Here is a 19,496-nt window from a genome sequence, read left to right as displayed (position 1 = left end):
CAGGCATCACGGACAACCCGTAAATAGCAACCTGCAGTGTAGGCAACTGCCACAGGTGCACACAATCACCACAGGTGGAGTCAATGGAGCCTGTCCCAGTACAAAAGAAGTACACCCACACACCACACCCCTTCCTACACCAAAATGATACCACTAGCTGTTGCAATCCTGGGGCTGGAGAACATGCCTGTACTGCTACAACTACAGCAACAACAGCAACAACAACAACAGCTACATCGACAGGCAGCACAGAAGAGACGCAGGAGGTGAAGGAGGGTGAGACAGGCCCAGCAAGTTCCACCAGTGCAGCCAGTGGTACCACGTAGGCAGCCACCAATCAATCCCATGCATCAGACCCAGTCCATACAATCTAACCCCTGAGCAGATCCACACCCTGTACCGGTTCGACCAGTACACCATCACCACCATAGAGGACATGATACACAACAACATCGTCAGCCTGATAGAAATACGCACTGCCATCCCCCCGCTACTAAAGGTGGTGTCTGTGCTCATCTTCCTGGCCAGCTGCATGGTATGTCACAACCACTCTTTTCACGCATGCTGACCAAAGTGCTGGATACCCTCATGAAGCATGCTAGGACCCACATATCCCTACCACGGACTGCCTGGGAGCTTGCTGACACTAAAGTAGGCTTCCATGCACTGGCAGGCATGCCCAATTGCATCGGTGCCCTTGACTGCACCCATGTCGAATTGGTTGTCCCTCATGCCATAGAGGCGGTGTACCACAATCGCAAGCAATACCACTCCATCAATGTGCAGATGGTATGTGACTCCTGCAAGATCATCACACATTGTTGCGCCCAATATCCCAGATCTACACATGATGCCATGGTGCTGCGTAACTCCACGCTACCCTATCACATGGAGCGACATGCTGGACGATGTGCCTGGCTGCTCGGTAAATTGTTTTACTGGGCCATGGCAGTGCATTGGGGTTGTGAGGTGGGGGATGCATACTCCACCTGAGTGGGATTGGGGGGGATGCATACTCCACCTGGGTGGGATTGGGGAGAGATGCATACTCCACCTGGGTGGGATTGGGGGGGATGCATACTCCACCTGGGTGGGATTGGGCGATGAGTGGACAATGTACTCAGAGCTAAACACTGTTGTCCTGAACATCCCAATCTGAACATGACACATCAGTTGCACACATAACACCAATGTCGAACATCAATGACAACATGCAAGACGCACAAGCAGGCCATCGTGGGTATGTCAAGCGATGAATGACTGAACATGATTACAACTGTGCCAATGCTGCTAGGGTGATTAGGTACAGATTAGCATACACTCAATTATGGGTGGCAAGACATCGTTCCGCATCCACAGTACATCCGCATCAGCATGCAAGTGAACACCCTGCATCATCTGTACAAAACAATCCACACTACCAAACCATAGTGCAGTACACAACGCATCAAATGAACCTGTGTGCATACCTACAGGTACATGTGCATGTCAACACCAAATAGCTGCAGCCATGGCTGTGAATACTAAAGGCGTCAGCTCAGATTGACTCACACATACTTTGTGCTCCCATGCAGGTGATGGAGGCTATCCCTTGAAGCCATGGCTACTTACCCCTGTGCGGAACCCGTGTAACAGGCACGATGAGGAGTACAATCGGGTACATACCCGTACCTGTGTCGTGATTGAGCAGACCTTTGGCCTGTTTAAGGCACGGTTCCGCTGCCTAAGCAGGTCTGGTGGAGCATTCCATTATGGCCCTAAGAAGGTGGCAAAGATTATCTTGGTCTCTGTAATGCTGCACAACATGTGCATCTGGAGAAATGTACCACTGCCACCTGACATTGACATGCATGCATCGGGTGAGGATGATGAGGATGATGATGGAGGAGAAGCGGCCCCCCTGCCAGTACGTGATGCACAAGATGGCCGTGCTGTACGCCAATCACTGATTGACAATTACTTCTGAACCACAGGGACGTTCATGGTTATGCGTCAGTGCTACACTGAGCACTGGGACGGTGTGGACATGGACACAGGGTGTGTGGGGAGTTGGGCACTGTGCGCTGTCGTGAATTAAATGGACACACACGAAATGAACAATGTCCAGGCATTAAATGATTTTGAACACAACAGGTGTATTAAGAATATTTTTTAAAAAGTGCTTCCCACCTCCATCACTCACACGCCCTCACCCCTGCCCCCAAAACACCCAAACACCCCATACCCCCAATAAACACCCCATACCCCCAAACATCCCATACCCCCAATAAACACCCCATACCCCCCAAGCACCCCATACCCCCAATGAACGCCCCATACCCATCAATGAACACCCCCTTAATCCCCTCTACACCACCAACACCACCTCCCCCCTCACCCATTGTATTCCCACACTATTTCTGGGCTTTTTTTGTGTCCGGGGGCAACATTTCTGTCTGCCTTGAACTGCGCCTCATCATCCTCCCTGGCTGGAGGGAGCAGAGCTTGCAGGTGTGGACAATGGGGTGGATGCAGATGTGATCTGCACTGCCGGTACAGGTTGTTGGCGCTGCATGTGTTGGAGCATGCTGGTTAGGACCTGTGTGATGGCCCCCAAACTGTCACGGATCATGATAGCACTTGAATTTATGGCCGCAATGGTCCCAGCATTGGCCTCAGCATTGGCCTCACGGATCTCTCTGCGTGTTTCTTCGCCATCAGCCACATATCGACGGACTAGCTCAATCATCGAGTCCTGCCGGGTGTCATGATCTCTGCTTCCAAAAGGTCAGGGTTTTCCCAACTCCATTGGAAGCAGATCCATAACCCAGGTTCCGAGTGCCAACCAGTCCCAATTGGGACCTTTTGGACCCAGTCCTGGCGCCAGTGGCACCAGGCTCATAAATATGCCCAGTCCCAGCGCTGGAAGCGCCGGGCTCATAATGCTTGGGTGGACTTACCTGCAGCAGACCATGCTGCTTACTTGCCTGCCAGTTGAGCCTCTGATCCTCTTCTGTTTAGAACTACTTTTCCTGTTGGGTGGGGTAGGAGCCACTCCCTAGGTTCAGAACACTGGAACTCTTCTGGAAAGCAGGAACTCTTTTCTTACCTAGGCGTGGCTGTGGAAGGAGACACCTAAGCACTACAGGAGGCTATTTAAACCACACCCGATGGATGAATCTTGCTTTGCGTTATTCTGCATCCTCTGCAGCAGAACGCTCATCGTGTCTTCTGCATCTGATCCTGGGCCTAAGGAAAAAGGCTTACCATCCTGAATCCAGTCTTCAGCAACACCTATAAAGACAAGAAAGAACATGTTAGCATTACGGTCTTCAGTGACAGCGCTTCACTTACCTGGTCCATCGGCTGTCACCAACGCCTCGCGCTGCATTCCGGCATCTGAAAGACAAAAGCTTACCAACTCTTCGCACGCTCCGGAGGCCTTTGGCGCTGCATCCCGCATCTGAAAGACAAAACAAGGTGCGTTTAAAGACATTGGGGAACTTTAATACTCACGTGCCATTACTCCTTTCCACATCTAACCCAGTGGGTATTCCGGCACCCTGCAGCCGCTCCGAACTTGTACCTGCAAAATAAAAAGACAGTTAGAGCGCATCGTGAAGCAGGCAACAAGCGCTTACTTACGTGCTTCCAGGCGCTTCTATTCATAACACGGGCTCCATCTTCAACTCACTTCAGCCCGTCATCCGCCATCGCCGGAACCCTGCAAAACAAGAGACATCATTACTAAAGACTTTAAAGACATTAGAATTACTCGAAACTTATCGTGCGTGCAGTTAACGACGGACAGCAGTCCTCTGAAGTCAAGAGGCCTGCTCCCCTTATCCAGTGAAGACTCTGGTTACAGCACCCTGCCCCGAGGCAGATGGAGAGCACGGCGTTCACTTACCTAAGGTGAGAGCGTTAACCTTTGGGGTTCTACAGGAGAAGAGAAAGGGAAGAAGAGAGAGACATTCAATAACCCAGTTCATTAATCCCATATTTTCTATCTGCAGACATCTTACCCTTCGAGTCAGACATACAGTGCACAGAGGTCCAGCCCAAAGAGCCAGCCGTGTGTTACACATCACCTTTGAAGATACGGTATACGCCCAGTCAAGACCGGCGCCTCTACGGGAATCAGGTGAGCGTTACAGAACGCAAAGCCTACCGCAAAACTCCCGTCCAGGCGCTATGGAAACCTCGGATACCGACCAGCTAGCCCAGTTACTTGGGGAACTAAGGGCAGAAGTGCATGCAGCCCGTCAGGAAACAAACGCTCTAAGAAGGGAACTGATTATTTCCAAGGAGCGAACAGATGATCTCGCTAGACAATTGCTACAGTCACAAGCCGGACAGACCCCGTTACCCGCATCTGGGGGAAATCTTCCTTCTACATCCTCTATGAATCCAGTGCAGATCAACCTACCTGGGAATGTACCTCTGGCTCCGATTTTCTGGTGACCAAAAGAGGTTTGCAGTATTTATCAATCAGTGCCGGTTGCATTTCTTATGCCGGCCAGCAGCCTTTCCAACTGATCGAGCTAAAGTAGCTTTCATGCTTTCGTACCTTAGTGGCAATGCGGCAGACTGGTCGATCCCTCTAGTAAATCAAGATGATCCGGTCCTCCATGATTTTCAAGCTTTTCAGCTCAGTATGGAAAAACTGTTCGCAAGACATTCACAGGGGCAGGCCTTGGACAATGAGCTTCTTTCGTTGCGACAAGGTAATCAAGACCTTTTGGCTTATATTGCGTCTTTCAACAGACTGATAGTGGAAACTCAATGGCCTGAGGACAAAAGGATTACGCTGTTTTATAGAGGTCTACGTGGAGAGCTCAAAGATGTGTTAGCCCAAGTAGTGAATCCCCCACAAGATTGTTCGGACTATATAGACTTAGTCGTTCAAATAGATCACAGACTGCAGAACAGGAAGGCCGATCGTTCCAAGTTTGATGCTCGAGTATTTTCCAAACAGCCAACTCCTTCCAAAGGAGTAGACTTCCGGGGAGCCCATGCAAATAGGGGGCCTGAAAGGTCCTCTAACACAAAAGGAGCGGGAAAGGAGAAAACAGTTGCAATTATGCCTCTATTGCGGAAACTCAGGGCACTTTCTTCGAGACTGTCCGGTGAAACCTGCCAAGAAGGCAGTAGGAGCTGCAGTTACCAAAGTTACAAACTCTGAGCAGGGAAACGACCTCGCCCGACAAGAATAGAGGTCCTCTTGCCGAGCGTGAAAACCAGTTCTGTGACCTCGCATTTCGTGATACCTATGGTCCTCATTAGCCCTGATAATCCGGATCGATTACATGCAATTGAAGCTTACGTCGACAGCGGTGCCATCGGCAATTATGTGGATCATGAAATGGTTTTGAGGATGAATCTAACTCTTTGTCCCAAGGCTGTAAAGGACGTCATTACTACGGTGGATGGTACGGAGATAGCCTCCGGACCAATAACGCATACCACTCAAGAAGTGACGCTAGTAAGTCAAGATGGACACCATGAGAAGATCGTGTTCGATGTGATCAAGGCCCCTCAGTTTCAGATTATTCTAGGAATACCTTGGTTAGAGAAACACAATCCTCTGATTGATTGGCGAGCAAGAACGGTCCAGTTTCCAGGATGTGTCTCTACTTGTCACTCTCCACCTGGTGTTGCACTGGCAGCAATTTCTTCAGAGACTCCCCAGTTACCTCCCGAATACCTAGAATACCAAGATGTTTTCCGGAAGGATCAGGCTAACTCTCTACCTCCTCATAGGTCTTATGACTGCCAGATAGACCTGATACCTGGATCTACTCCTCCTTGTAGTAGAATTTATGCCCTCACCGAGCCTGAGAACCTTCACCTTCGACAATACCTGGATCAATACCTGGCAAATGGGTTTATTCGTCCTTCCAAGTCCCCTGCTTCTTCAGCTTTGTTCTTCGTTCCAAAAAAGGAAGGAGACCTTAGAACTTGTATAGATTATCGCTCCCTGAACCAGATCACCGTTAAGAATAGATATCCGTTACCTTTGATCCCTGAACTCCTGGACCAAGTCAGAAAAGCATGCATATATACAAAGCTGGATCTTAGAGGAGCCTACCACTTGGTACGAGTAAAAGAGGGCGATGAATGGAAGACGGCCTTCCGCACCAAATATGGGCTATTTGAATATCAGGTCATGCCCTTCGGACTTTGCAATGCCCCGGCCGCCTTTCAATATTTTATGAACGATGTCCTCAGAGAGCTCATAGATGTGTGTGTTGTTGTTTACATTGACGACATCCTCGTTTATTCTTCATCGGAATCTGAACATCGGAAACACGTGAAAATGGTCCTCGAAAGATTGCGTCAACACAAACTTTTCGCTAAGTTGGAAAAATGTGTTTTCAACGTGACTGAAGTTGAATTCTTGGGATTCATATTATCACCTAGCGGAGTGTGTATGGATTCAAAGAAGGTCGATGCAGTTCTCAAATGGCCATCACCATCCTCCGTAAAAGGTGTGTAAAGCATGTTAGGCTTCGCTAACTTTTACCGCAGGTTTATCCCCGAATTCTCTCGAATAGTCCAGCCCATCACTGCCTTGTTAAAGAAAAACAAACGTTTTGAATGGTCTACCGAGGCGGAACAAGCTTTCCAGGATTTGAAGACTAAATTTATCTCTGCACCAATCTTAAAACACCCTCGCCCCGAACTCCCCTACATCGTGGAAACTGATGCTTCAAGCCTTGCCATGGGGGCAGTTATATCACAAACGGACCCGGTAACCAATCAGTTGCATCCCGTGGCATTTTGGTCCCGCAAATTCTCGCCTCCTGAAATCAATTACACGATTACTGACAAGGAACTTCTGGCTATCAAGTCTGCCTTTAAGGCTTGGCGGCATTATCTGCTGGGGGCCCGACACACCGTTACTGTGATTACGGATCACCGAAACCTGCAATATTTGAAAACCGCAAAGGCCCAATCCTCTAGACAACTCCGTTGGGCATTATTCTTTGCCGAGTTTGAATTCATAATTACCTATCGACCTGGTACAACAAACGGTAAAGCTGATGCCCTTTCTCGGATGGGAGTGGAAGAACACTTGATCAACCCTAAACCTGTACCAATCATTCCCGAACAAAGAATTCTGTGTGTAATCGCCACACAATCCATAGAGGAAGTTAAGGATAAAGCCAGGCAACTTGTAACTCCAGCAGACATACAGAATTGGCATCTGCAGGGAAAGGACTTTGCAGTAAAGGACAACTTATTGTATTTCCAAGAACGATTATACCTGCCCAGCACAGATTTACAGAAAAAAGTAATCTCTTGTTATCACGATTCTTTAATGGAAGGACATCCCGGTATGGCCAAGACCTCAGAAAAGATCAAGCGCTACTTCTGGTGGCCGTCTTGGAAAAAAGATATCAGAGACTTTATAATGTCCTGTGGAGTATGTGCCCAAAACAAGAGTCAAAAGGAAAGACCAGCAGGCCTCTTACGCCCTATTGACATCCCACCTCGCCCTTGGCATACGCTTTCTATGGACTTCATCACCGATCTACCTCCATGCTCCGGATACAATACGATTCTAGTAATCGTGGACTTATTCTCCAAGATGGCGCATTTCATTCCGCTCAAAGGCTTGCCAACAGCAGCAACTCTGGCCCGAGAATTTCTCGAAAACATCGTCCGACTGCACGGTTTTCCTTCGGTTCTAATTTCGGATCGAGGTAGTCAATTTATTTCTCATTTTTGGCGAAGTTGCTGTCGGTCGGCTCAAATTGATGTGAGACTATCGACCAGTCACCACCCTCAGACCGACGGACAAACCGAGAAGACCAATCAAACTCTGGAACAGTATTTACGCTGCATGCTGCAACAAACTGAAAAAACTTGGAAAGACATCCTTTGGATAGCCGAATATGCCTACAATAACTCTGTCCATTCGGGAACTGGGAAAACCCCATTTTTTCTTTTATACGGCAGTCACCCTCGAACCTCGGAGTTGGATCCCCTCCAAGATCTTGAAACACCAGCAGTAGACTACCTGCATTCTACAATCACCCAAGCCTTTAAGGAAGCTGGTTCTCACCTTCAAAGGGCTAAAGAACAATACAAGAAAGGAGCAGATCAACATTGGAAGGAAGCCCCTCAATATCAAGTAGGGGATCAAGTCTGGTTATCCACCAAATATCTACCTCTAAAAGGGCCACGCACATTCAACCCAAGATGCCTTGGTCCCTATTCCATCACTACCATAGTAAACCCAGTAGCGGTCAAGTTGGACTTGCCCCCGCACATGAAGATACATCCGGTCTTCCACGTCTCTCTATTAAAACCCGTGCAACCTCAAACCCGACTAACTAAATCTCCAAAACCTATCCTAGTTGATGGAGAACTCGAGTTTGAAGTCAAAAGCATTCTGGACTCCAAGATCTCCAAATCTAAACTATTTTACCTAATTGACTGGAAAGGCTACGGCCCCCAAGAGAGATCCTGGGAACCTGCTGAATATGTCCACGCTCCTCGCCTAATCAAAAGATTTCACCGAACATTTCCTGACAAGCCAAAACCCCCGGAGAAGCCCGGTTTGGGAGGGGCCTTGAGGGGGGGTACTGTCATGATCTCTGCTTCCAAAAGGTCAGGGTTTTCCCAACTCCCTTGGAAGCAGATCCATAACCCAGGTTCCGAGTGCCAACCAGTCCCAATTGGGACCTTTTGGACCCAGTCCTGGCGCCAGTGGCACCAGGCTCATAAATATGCCCAGTCCCAGCGCTGGAAGCGCCGGGCTCATAATGCTTGGGTGGACTTACCTGCAGCAGACCATGCTGCTTACTTGCCTGCCAGTTGAGCCTCTGATCCTCTTCTGTTTGGAACTACTTTTCCTGTTGGGTGGGGCAGGAGCCACTCCCTAGGTTCAGAACACTGGAACTCTTCTGGACTACAGCAGGAACTCTTTTCTTACCTAGGCGTGGCTGTGGAAGGAGACACCTAAGCACTACAGGAGGCTATTTAACCCACACCCGATGGATGAATCTTGCTTTGCGTTATTCTGCATCCTCTGCAGCAGAACGCTCATCGTGTCTTCTGCATCTGATCCTGGGCCTAAGGAAAAAGGCTTACCATCCTGAATCCAGTCTTCAGCAACACCTATAAAGACAAGAAAGAACAGGTTAGCATTACGGTCTTCAGTGACAGCGCTTCACTTACCTGGTCCATCGGCTGTCACCAACGCCTCGCGCTGCATTCCGGCATCTGAAAGACAAAAGCTTACCAACTCTTCGCACGCTCCGGAGGCCTTCGGCGCTGCATCCCGCATCTGAAAGACAAAACAAGGTGCGTTTAAAGACATTGGGGAACTTTAATACTCACGTGCCATTACTCCTTTCCACATCTAACCCAGTGGGTATTCCGGCACCCTGCAGCCGCTCCGAACTTGTACCTGCAAAATAAAAAGACAGTTAGAGCGCATCGTGAAGCAGGCAACAAGCGCTTACTTACGTGCTTCCAGGCGCTTCTATTCATCACACCGGCTCCATCTTCAACTCACTTCAGCCCGTCATCCGCCATCGCCGGAACCCTGCAAAACAAGAGACATCATTACTAAAGACTTTAAAGACATTAGAATTACTCGAAACTTACCGTGCGTGCAGTAAACGACGGACAGCAGTCCTCTGAAGTCAAGAGGCCTGCTCCCCTTATCCAGTGAAGACTCTGGTTACAGCACCCTGCCCCGAGGCAGATGGAGAGCACGGCGTTCACTTACCTAAGGTGAGAGCGTTAACCTTTGGGTTTCTGCAGGAGAAGAGAAAGGGAAGAAGAGAGAGACATTCAATAACCCAGTTCATTAATCCCATATTTTCTATCTGCAGACATCTTACCCTTCGAGTCAGACATACAGTGCACAGAGGTTCAGCCCAAAGAGCCAGCCGTGTGTTACACATCACCTTTGAAGATACGGTATACGCCCAGTCAAGACCGGCGCCTCTACGGGAATCAGGTGAGCGTTACACCGGGCCTCTACCCTTGACAGGCGTGCCTCGATATCAGTAGGGGCTGTGGAGGTAGAGGGTGCAGGGGCTGGGTGGGCCATTGCAGGGCTGGCCTCTGGGGTGGTAGTGAGATCTGGACTGTGCAGTAGAACCGCAGGTCCCAGCATGGGGCTGGACAGTGTGCCCTGAATAGTGTGTAGGGGGGCGGACGGGGGGCTTGGTGTGCGGGGATATTCCACATGGATTATGACATCAGGGTCCTCAAACTCCTCTGCTTCCACATCCACATCGCTGAGTGGGGCTGTGGCTGCTGCCTCACCCACTACACTTGTGGCAGTGGACTGGGTGCCATCAGCCTCCCCTTCAGCTGTTGTTGGCAGCTGAGTAGTCGCAGTCTCGTCCGCTGCTGTGGATTCCTTGTGCGCCTGCCTGGCCTGTGCACGTGCCCTGTGTTGCCCTGTGGGCTGCGGTGCTGCCCCGGAGGTGGAATGGCCAGTGCCATGTGGTCTGGCCCTGGATGTAGATGGCCTTGGGGCATGGTCCTGACTTTCACCTAATGCATCAGTGCCTGTGGTGGAAGATGAGATGCAGGGCATCAGTGATGGTGTTACATGAAAGATGCATGAGTTGGTGCTGTACAGTATTTCATTTCTCATGCATTGCAATCTTATAGGCATGTCACACAGGGTAGTTTCAAGGGGGCGGGTGCATATTGGCATAAGCCATGGTGTCTCCATTCGGCACAGATGCATACCAGGTGGCATGGCAATGTATTGAGGTTTGTGTATGCTATGCAAATGGTCCCTGTGTGTTGGGTGTCTGTTGGTAATGGGATTGGCACACAGCATGCATTTCATTGTGGCAGGGTTTGGGCCTCCATCTGGACATGGATCTGTATATGTGTCTATTATGGGCCGTGCATTGGCTTGGCTCACTTTCACATCAGTTGTACTACGTCATGGTTTGGCCTACTGGTGTTTGCAGGGTTACTCACCTCCATCTCCCAATGTCGCAGCACCCGTCTCCATTTTGCGGACGCCCTCTTTGGACTCCATTTGGATGGTCGTGCTGAAAATTTCTTCCCAGCGCATCAGTTTGACTGGGGAGTGGGCACCCCCGCCTGTGGCCATGGCCTCCCTGCGATTGCAGGCCAGGATGTCCCGGACCCTGAGACGGAGGTCGTCCAATCTTTTTTTACAGTCTTTGACTGTGCAGTGGATGGTGCCAATCGCAGACACCTTGCGCGCTACCTCCTCCCATATTTCTTTTTTCCTTATTTGTGCTTCCATTTTGAGGTTGGAGACAAAAACCTCATCTGCATGGGCTTCAAGAGTGTCGGCCAGCATGTTTAGCTCCTCATCGGAGAAGCGCTTCTTGCGCAGGTGGGGGGTTGTCTTATGGGTAGCCTTCGACATGCTGGGTGGTATTGCACTGCTCTTTCCTCTGTATCACTGCCGGATTGGGAGGTTGGCAATGGATTGTGTATTTAATGATGGCCGCCGGCGCATTTCCTTTTCCGACGCAATGACGTTACTTCCGGGTCCGGTATTACGAGCCCGCTATTACCATGATGTTATTACCGGGTCGTTATTAAGGGATTGCTCCTTGGTGGAGGCGGTATCAGCGGGTCCCGTGATGCCACTATCGGGGGGTTGGAGGGCCTTTAGTGGCATGTCGGTACGGCCATTACCGGCATGAGGGTTTGCGCATGCTCGCGCACTCGTAATGAGCCGCTATTAGCGGCGTCAAGGGAGCACAGACCTGCTAATTCTTCCATGCCGGTAATGACTCTGTTTTGAGCGGGATTCTTGTAATGAGGCCCCATGTGACTATGCGTCCCCCATGTATTGAGGTGACACATGCATTCGGATGTTTGGCGTTGTTACATCACAGCATTGTATTTTGTCGTCACTCAGAGTTTATGTGTGTGCGTGCCATGTGTATGTAACTGGGCCTATGGCATGCCAACGTATGGCTGTGCTATTGAAGCATGTATTTGCTGCAGGCGCGCCAGATGGGTTGTGACGGAAGCATGTTGTTTTTTGTGATTGTGTGGAGAGGTGCCCGTAAAGGTGTTTGTATTGCCATGCTGGGTGTGTTGCAATTATGGTTGGCTACTGGTGGTCAGGATTGCACTGTGTGTCGACAATGTGTCCACGGTAGTGGGCTGGCACATCAGTGTTTCCATACATTTGGTGTGTGTGCATCCTACCAGTTAACTCCCTGCCCACGCCTCTGCCCCTGTGCCAAGTCTCCCATGGATGTGCTTCAGGTTGCAGTTGTGTCACATTCACTTTCCAAGTCATTCATCTTGGTTTGTGTTTGTGTAATGCCCACATTTTGCAGCCTTTACATATGTATGTGTCATGACTGTGATTTGAATTGTGCCGTGGTGGTTGTGTCTGTTTGGATGTCGATTGCATGTCCTTGTGTGGGTTTATGGATTTTGATTGTGCCTTTGACAAGTCATGTTCCTGTGAATGTTGATGCTGCCGCACCAGCTTCTAAGAAGTACACTGATGTTGCTGTTCTGTGTCTCCTTTACCACAGTTGCTGTAGCTGATGAATAGGGCAGAAGTGGTGCTGTGTAGCATTGATGCAGAGAACCTTCCATCAGATAAAGGCGCAGGCCCCAGCCACTCCCCTGTGAGAGTTCATCTTCAGGGAATGATGTGGATGAGGTAGAGCCTGTAACATCGGGCGTGGCTGCTTTGGGCAAGTCCATGGATGTGAAGGTGGTAGGGGACTCCTCAGCAGCAGTGGGACAGGGTGATGGCACACAGGGGCTATCACAACGGAAGACACACTGGAGGCATCCAGGTTGATGTAGGGGAGGGCAGAGGAGGTGGCCGTGGCAGCACAACCCATGTGGTCTGCTGGGGGTGCCAAGGAGGGAGTGCATGCTGCAACCTTGTCCCATGGGACATGAGGCTGTGCAGGCCATCATGGAGGAGCCTCTGCAAAATCCTGTCCCTGGGCCATTTGATGCAGTTGTGTATAGGCGTGTTATAAATACCATATCATATCATATCATATCATATCAGCACTGCACGCCTTCCGGGATACCTACACCCAGACCAGCATCCCATTACCGGCTGATGTGTCCATCATGGAACACATGCTAGCCCTACTGGTGGGCCTGAGGAGGCGTACCAGATGCTTGTGTGAGTTGGCCAGGCCAGTCATTACCTACTTGTCCATCATCATCATGAGCTGTACCACATTTTTTGCCTTGCTGGCAGCAGGCACGTTCCCTGGTGCAACCTCCTCCTAAGCATCCTCCTTTGTACGCCAGTCGTACTCTGGGGTGCCTTCCAGGCCACATACCAGCACGGCCCTCTGTGCACCAGTCCCTCCCACAACACCCCATCTGGTGGAGCTTGTATCCCCGCCCGAGATGGGAGTCAAAGGTACGGCAGCTGAGATTGTCATTTTGCCCTCCCAGTCACAGAGAGGGGTACAGGCAATGGAGTGACAGCAGGCAACACAGAGCAGTGAAGGTGCAGTACGGCCCCGATGAAGATCATCAAGTCAGAGGGCCAATGCAGCGTGCACAGGGCTCAGCAGCAGCAGGTGGCAACTACGTGTAGGCAGAGTGTTGCAGGGCAGTCCATCGCAAGGTGGCAGGCAGCTACTTCGAGGCAGGAGGACCATTTTGCAGCACTCACTGCTTTGTCTTCTGTGTTCTATGGTAACAAAAGACAGCTGCTGGCAGAGAGTCAGCAGGCACTTGAGACACTGGTGATGGTGGCCAGAGCTGAGGTTGCGCTGCGTGGAGCAACGAGGCAAGCTTCCATCCTGGAGGCCACTTGCAGGGCGGCGCAGGGCGGCACAGGACACTGAACTGCATATAATTTCCACCCTGAAAGCCCTCCAGTAATCAACAGAGGCCGACCTGATGGAGGAGGACGTGGTGTGTGCATCAGCCCTGGTCGACAGGTTGGGTAACATTGGGGATGAGGACTAGCCCGCTGCCTTTGTATATAGTTATTTAGGTATAGGTTTCATTTATTATTATTTTCCTTTTGAACCAGACTTTGGTGACTTTCCTTCCCTGTTTTCAAGTGTATTGTTATTTAGGTATAGCTTTTTTTTTTATTTTTCATCATTTGGCACACACTTCTTGTACCTTCCTTGACAGATTTAGTTGTATATAGTTATGTTTAATACAGGTTTTATATGGTTCCATTCCATGCTTCATGCAGTTTATCTGTGTATCTGCAACATTACATGTTGACATTTCACTCATTGCAGGTCATTTGCATTGTGTCATTCCTGTGTGTGATGTTGTCGCTGTGAAGGTTGTGGGTGGAGGCTTGCAACTAGTGGTTCCACTGGGTGTTTTGAATTACATGTACGTCTACAGCCTCACTGTGTGTTTGGCCTCAATGTGTTTGGGTAGGGGGGTTCTGGTGTGTGTGTGAGATGATGTTAATTCAGGTATGTTTGCATTATTGTGTGGATGCCACCTGTTCCTGTGTGTTTGCACAATTTCACATTGTTTTAGTTTCTTGCCCGCTGTTGTTCATGTTTCCACTTTCACATGCTTGGAACAATGCAGTGGCCATGGTCTGCTCACTGCATTGTGTATTTTGCATTGCAGTTGCTGCAATGGGAGGTGGTCTCACTGTGGATGGGTGGCCTGATCACGTCACTTGCAAATTGCTTTATTATTGCTGTTTCACTCCCATGTTATGCGCACACGCCCACAAGCATGTGCAGTCAAACACTGCCTGCTCTCATGTCTTGCTCCACCTCTGCCCCTGGAATGCTGTTATGACCCATGTTTGCTCATTCTGTGTGGCTGCACATTTTTCCTGTGTCAGTAAGTCATCCACTCTCTGATTGCCCTCAGATCACCCATATGTAGGACGGTCAGGTTGTGGTCCCTGACAAGGACTTTGCCACCCCTTCCACCCGGATCACTCATGCTAGGTTATTGTTTGTTGTTTCGGCCAATGTTCAAATGGGTTTACTTCTGTCCTGAGGTCACGTTCATTTGCTGTGCTTTGGTGCCTTTGCAGTGACCCATGGCCAACATGCACATGCCACTTTGCATTCACTTATCACATGTGGATGGGGTGACCAAAGTGTTGTTGGTGCAATAATGTGCTGTTTCACTGGGGTGCTGCAGATTCTGGTCTGCAAGGGAGTGACAGCGGATGGTCCAGTCCTGGAATGGTGTTCTGTGCTTCCTGTTGATCGTGTTTGAGGTGGACATGTTGAGACTCAGCTTCATTGTAGAGGCAGACCGCAGAGGTTCAGCGGAGTTGCAGCCATACATTGTACTTGTTGTGTGGGAAACTGTCAGGGGGCTGCCTGGGGGTAGTGTCGGAGGTGAGGGGGGCTGGTGTGTGGTGTCTGGACTTGAGGGGTCTGGTTGGGATAGTAGCGGAGGTTGGGCGGGATGGTATTTGGTGTCTGGACCTGAGTGGACTGGCTGGGGTAATGTTGGATATGAGGGGGCCTGGTGGGTGGGATCTGGACTTGAGGGGGATGCCTAGGGGGAGCGTCAGAGGTGAGGGCAGTGTGGAGAGGGGAGTGTACTGTCAGGGGGATGTCTAGGGGTAGTGTTGGAGGTGAGGGGGGCTGGTGGGTGTTGTCTGGACTTGAGGGGGCTGGCTGGGGTAGTGCCGCAGGTGAAGGGGGCTGGTGGGTGGTGTCTGGAATTGAGAGGGCTGGCTGGGGTAGTGTCAGGGGTGAGGGGGGCTGGTGTTTGGTGTCTGGACTTGTGAGGGATGCCTGGAGCTAGTGTCAGAGGTGAGGCCAATGTGGGGATGTGAGTGTCAGAGGGCTGGTTGGGTGTAGTGTCAGAGATGAGGGGGTATTGTGGGTGGTGTCTGGACTTGTGAGGGATGCCTGGAGCTAGTGTCAGAGGTGAAGCCAGTGTGGGGATGTGAGTGTCAGAGGGCTGGCTGGGTGTAGTGTCAGAGATGAGGGGGTATTGTGGGTGGTGTCTGGACTTGAGGGGGCTGGCTGGGGTAGTTTCGGGGGTAAGGGGGACTGGTGGGTGGTGTCTGGACTTGTGAGGGATGCCTGGAGCTAGTGTCAGAGGTGAAGCCAGTGTGGCGATGTGAGTGTACTGTCAGAAGGCTGGCTGGGGTAGTGTCACAGGTGATGGAACTGGTGGGTGGTGTCTGGACCTGAAGGGGCTGGCTGGGGTAGTGTCAGAAGTGAGGGCAGTGTGGGGATGGGAGTGTACTGTGAGGGGGTTGCCTGGGTGTAGTGTGAGAGGTGAGGGAGATTGTGAGTGGTGTCTGGACTTGAGCGGGCTGGCTGGGGTAGTTTCGGAGGTAAGGGGGGCTGGTGGTTGGTGCCTGGAATTGAGGGGACTGGATGGGGCAGTGTCAGAGGTGAGGTGGGCTGGTGGTTGGTGCCTGGACTTGAGAGTGATGCCTGGGGGTAATGTCTGAGGTGAGGCCAGTGTGAGAAAGGGAGTGTACTGTCAGGGGGCTGGCTGGGGTAGTATCAGAGGTGGGTGGGCTGGGGTAGTGTCAGAGGTTTGGGCAAGATGTGGAGGGAAGTGTACTGTCAACGGGCTGCCTTAGGTAGTGTCAGAGGTTAGGGGGGCTGTTGGTTAGTTTCTGGACTTGAGCGTGCTGGCTGGGGGGGTGTCGGAGGTGAGGAGGGCTGGTCGGTGTTTTCTGGACTTGAGGGGGCTGGCTGGGTAATGTCAGAAGTGAGGGTGGCTGTTGGGTGGTGTCTGGAGTTGAGGGGACTAGCTGCAGTAGTGTTGGAGGTGAGTGGGGCTGGTGGGTGGTGCCTGGACTTTAAATGGCAGGCTGGGGTAGTGTTGGTGGTGAGGGGGCTGCTGGGTGGTGCCTGTAATTCAGGGGGTTGACAAGCAGAAAGGGTATATTCTGGCAGATTGGGTGCCTAGTGTGTAGGGGCATGGACTTGTAGTTTTACAGGGGTGCCACCTTGATTTATGAGGGAGCCTGCACGTTTTATTAGGGGGTGCAGCCTAGACTTAGGAGGAAGCTCTTGCATTTTCGCTGGGGTTTTCGCATTAACTTCTGTGGAAGGCTGCACGTTTTCAAAGGGATGCTGCCTCAATTTACGTGGAAGACCACATGTTTTTGCAGGGGTGCAGCCTTGACTTACGAGAGAGCTCTCGCATTTTCGAAGGGGTGCCGCATTGACTTGCGAGGAAGGCCGTGCCCATTCGTGAGGGAACAGCCTCAACTTACGAGTGAGCTGTCACGTTTTCGCAGGGGGTTTCCGCGTTTATTTATGTGGGAGGCTGTGCATTTTTGCAGGGGTGCTGCCTTGACTTACATGGAAGGTTGTGCATTTTTGCAGGGGTGCAGCCTCAGGCTATGAGGGAGCTCTTGAGCTTTTGCAGGGGTGCCGCATTGACTTGCGAGGTAGGCTGCATGTTTTTGCATGGGTGCAGCCTCGCCTTGCGAGTGAGCTCTTGAGTTTTCACAGGGGTGCTGGATGGTGGATTAGCGGTGGACTCATTAAGGTTGGGATATGGTTTGGTTTTTGGTTTGCGTGGAGGCGTGTTGTGGGCCTTCCTCGTGCAGCTCAATTCCCTTTGTGTGTCTTCTAGAAATGCGCATTAAGATCCATGAAGACGTGGAACATGCAGATTTATTTATGTGCGTAGTTTCGTTCTTGATGCGCGGCCCTTGCAGGATTAATGCCCTCTTTTCCATGAATCGGGGACATAGTGCATAAAAAAAAAAAAAACATGTTCAACTATTTTTCGCCATGCTGTAAAATACATTATTTGCACTTGGTACTGCAAATGACAAAACATGATGTGGTCTCCTCCAGGCAATTAACACTTTTGATAAAATGAGGTCGTAAAGGGTAAGGGAAAATTAACATGGTGTAGAGATATCGCGAGAGCCCCCACTCTCGCGAGATCTCGCCGCGAACTGTAGCTCCGCCCCCGCACGCTTCGCGCGCATTACGGGAAGAGCCAAGGACGCGATAAGGTGCGTCCTGCCGGCTCCTCCGAGAACGGGGCCCGCGGCCCACACCCATGGACACGGACATTACGGCTGCAGTCTCCCAGCCACGTTAGGCCCGTTGGTGTGCACTGTTGCATGAAACCTGTGAGAGAATAAACACAGTGAGACAAGCCCCGCGACTCCTGTCTTCATTATAAGCAGTTTACAACATAAATTGGCGACGAGGATCACCACCATAACCCACGGAGGATCATGCAAGGGGCAACGCCACCGCCACCCTTTCTACAAACTCCAGGTAGGCCGGTCATCCCATGGCCACAATGGCAACCCCTATTCACAACATATGTGGAGGCTCTAGGGGGAGCAGGGTTCTCAGCGGCAAGGCGCCGGGCCATGCTACTCAATGCCTTGGGAGTAGAAGGACAAAGAGTATTCGAGAGTCTCACCCCGATACCGGTGGCTGGCGACAATGACGATGTTTTCAAGGAGGCGGTCAGGAGAATCATAAAAAGATTTGCCAGTAAAGAGAACACAGTGCTCCACAGGATACGGTTTTACACTCGAAGGCAAGAAATGTCTGAACCAGTTGACGATTACGTCACCAAACTAAGGGAACTAGCGGCGCTGTGTAGTTTTGGCAACAATGCGGAGAGCCTCATATGTGATATGTTGGTCGTTCACACTAACAGTCGGAAAGTCCAAGATAAGTTCATTGTTGAAAAGGAACTGCAGTTGGAGAAAGCAATTGAGATCGCCAGAGCAGTCGAAGAAACGGCAGGAAGACGAAAGGAGCTTACAGGGGCCCAGAGTTCCGCTGAAATACAATCACTGGGCTTCCATGCAAAAAAAGAAAGGCCGGCAACCGACACGAGAGAAGGGAGAGGGAGCAGGAAAGAACCCCTTAAGTGTCACAGGTGCACCAGCACGAAACACCTAGCGTTCGACAGGGAGTGCCCAGCCCGAGACAAGGAGTGCTCCATATGTAAACGTATTGGCCACTTCTCAATCGTGTGCTGGTGGAGAAACAAGAAAGTCTCCAGTCTAAATGCAGATCGCAATACGGAGAAAGAATCTTCCTCAGAAGATGAAGGAAGACCCACAGTCATTATGGTGAACAGCACAAGAGCAAGGAGAGAGAAGCCTCACTGCACGATCAAAATTGATGGCATGGAAACAAGGGTCATGGCAGACTCAGGTTCGGATCTAACGATCATTCCCCTTCAGACGTATGAAGACATGGTGGGAAAAGAAAAGGTGCAAGTGTTAATGACGAGGCATAAACTCACAGTGTTTGGAGGGGCGTCAGTCGAACTGTTAGGATACATCAAGGGCAAAGTAGAATTCAAAGGAAGGGAAACCACAACCAGAATCTACTTCAGTCACGAAGGTCCAGCAGTGCTAGGGTGGGATGACCAAGACAAGCTGAAAATCAGACTAGATCCCAGCACCGAAGATCAGGTCCTGTCGGTTAGGGTGACGAGCGGACCCGTCGTCAAAAGCGACTACCCAACACTTTTCTCGGAGGAGCCGGGGCACATTAAGGGTTTTCTGCTCAAAATAGTGCTCAAATGAAATGCAGTCCCCGTAAAGCACCGCGTGAGGCCAGTACCAGCCACCGCAAGGG

The sequence above is a fragment of the Ambystoma mexicanum genome, chromosome 5p, assembly GCF_040938575.1.
Source record: "Ambystoma mexicanum isolate Mex_15411 chromosome 5p, UKY_AmexF1_1, whole genome shotgun sequence".
Classification (NCBI taxonomy): domain Eukaryota; kingdom Metazoa; phylum Chordata; class Amphibia; order Caudata; family Ambystomatidae; genus Ambystoma; species Ambystoma mexicanum.
Note: the sequence above shows the minus strand (reverse complement) of the source record.